The following is a 2,867-nucleotide window of genomic DNA, read 5'->3' as shown; positions in this document are numbered from 1 at the left end:
ATGGAGGCAAATCACTGTCAAAATCCGAGAGCTCAAATGAGATCCACGTGCGCGCGAAAATCAAACAGCCACGCACGTATTTTACTTTGACATCACTCCGCGAGCAGAATTCACTCTCGCGCGAGCAAAAGTCGCTCGCGAAACTTAAACCTGCTCGCTCACGAAACTGCAGTTTTTCTTTTTGACAGTAAGTGGGCGGACCCAGTCTCCATTGTATCTCTACATCTAATTGGTTACAATCCTCGTCTTTGGATAAACCGGATATTACTCTGACGCAGACGCTCGGGGGAGATTTTCAGATTATAGGACAGCTGCAAATAATGTACATTTTACTGCACAGGTACTTTTACTTTCTGCACTTAAAGTACATTTAGCTGATAATAACATTGACTGAGGTTTTGAATGCAGGTATTTTACTCGTAGTGGGTTATTGTTTCATCAGTATGGTGTTAGTACGTTTACTGCAGTGAGGATCTGAATACTTTTTCATCCACTTATTACTTGTCAGTGATTTAACAGTTAATATACAAACAGTGGTCCCTAATCTTGGCTCCAGATCTTTGAGCAGGTCCAAATTGTTGCTCATATTATATACAACTATATTATATCTCTTCTGTAAACACAACAGAATGATTAAATATGATCACATCATGTTTTAATCAATTAAGATCAAACAGTTTCTTTGAGCTGTTTGTCACGAGAGGTTTGAGTATCAAACACACATTGTCTGTAATAGAATGATGGAGTGAATTTAAACCAATCTGAGCAACTTGACTTTAACACATTTTAATTATTGTATTTAACAACTCTATTAACATCATCTGTATTTCATCAGCCTCTACAGTCTGAAAAGTTTACAAAACCTGTCAGACCTGTAGAACATGCTGATTGACTAGTGGCTGATTGAAAACCACCTCTATCAGAACTAGCGTCTGCGTCAGAGTGATATCCGGTTTATCCAGAGACGAGGATTGTAACCAATTAGATGTAGAGATACAATGGCGGCTGGGTCCGCCCACTTACTGTGGGCGGACTTACTTGTTTATAATTCTTCTCAAATCACAACTTTTGTGTCAAAGCTTTTTATTTATTCAGACATTATTCTCATAATATGAATGTTTCTCATTCATAGACGAACTTTATTTGTACAGTTAAGTGACTGTAGGTTTAACACATGTTGTTATTGTAACTTTTATGAACTGTCTTTCATCTTGTTTCCATAGGGACAAACAAACCAGTGCCTCCACAGACTCCTCTCACCTCTCTGATGGTCTCACTGGTTCCCATCATGGTCGTCACAGCTATCGTCCTCTTCTCCTTCTGGATGTACAGACACCACAAACTGGCTTATCCACCTGTACTGGTGCCCACACAGGTAACACGCACACACACAAGTAACACACACACACACACCGGTAACACACACACACAAGCAGGTAACACACACACACAAGCAGGTAACACACACACACACACAGGTAAAACACACACACACCGGTAACACTCACACACAGGTAACACACACACACACACACACACGCAGGTAACACACACACGCAGGTAACACACACACACGCAGGTAACACACACACGCAGGTAACACATACACACGCAGGTAACACGCACACACACAGGTAACACACACACCGGTAACACACACACACACACACACACAGGCAGAGATGGGCAAAGATACATCAAAATGTATTTTGATACAAAATACAAAATACCCCTCAAATAAATGAATCAAAATAAAATACAAAATACTGGTGCCAGAAAATGTAACAAAATACAATACATGTATTTTGTATTTAAAATATAGGAAATACTTTTTTCTGGATTTTACATTTTCTCACAATTTGGTATAGCAGAGCATTCAGGTTTGGTCTATATAAAATAATAATAATATAATATAATTATATATAATGTACACAAAGCTCTGGTGAAGCCCACTAAAAGGAAGAACAGTCACAGAATGTCAGTGTAACTAAGCACATCTGTGCTTGTTGATGGTCCTTCTTGAACATCATCTTGCTGAGACATGTTGTCCACCTGGCCAACTGTAGAATGTATCAAATAATAAAACTAAGAATACTTTCATAATATGCCTTTTAAATAAAATAAATTGGATATTTAAAGTTTTTTTGTTTTTTTTAACAAATAGCCAGGCTATGACAGTAGATGTCCAACTGTGAACTATATTATCTGCCAGTAATTGATATGGCATTATGACATTCACATTGAGAAGATACAGCATAACTTGTAATACAGTGCAAAATTAGATGGCCAGACGTCTCTTGATAAGGTTATCATGAACATACAAGCTCCCAATCTCCCTCTTCCTATATAGCTAGCTACTGGACTGATAAGTTAACTTGCTAAACACTGGCTATGCACTAGCCTAGACAGCATGCTAGCATCATTAGCATGTTAGCATCGAGCTTGATATTATAACCATCACCATGTATATACAATAGGCTATGTAGCCAGACCCAGACATAAATTATACATCAAGCTAGTTGACATCTGTCACACTCAGATAAAGTATTTACGTTGACAGACAATCCGCTGAACTTGAAGATCTGAAGACTAAACTTGTGAACTGTTTTTTGATTTGTGGAGAAAGTATTTTGAGTATTTGAAATACAAAATTACTCCACTCTAAAGTATTTTGTTACAAATTACATTTGATTTTTATCGGCCCTATCAAATACAAATTACAAAATACTCAAAAGTAATTGAAATATGTATTTCAAATACAAGTAATAGAAATACTGCCCATCTCTGCACACAGGTCACACACACACAAGCAGGTAACACACACACACACAAGCAGGTAACACACACACACAAGCAGGTAACACACA

Source organism: Anarrhichthys ocellatus, unplaced genomic scaffold (assembly GCF_004355925.1).
Source record: "Anarrhichthys ocellatus isolate YVR2014 unplaced genomic scaffold, GSC_Weel_1.0 scaffold294, whole genome shotgun sequence".
Classification (NCBI taxonomy): Eukaryota; Metazoa; Chordata; class Actinopteri; order Perciformes; family Anarhichadidae; genus Anarrhichthys; species Anarrhichthys ocellatus.
The sequence above is the reverse complement of the archived record's forward strand: the minus strand, read 5'-3'. Positions refer to the sequence as shown.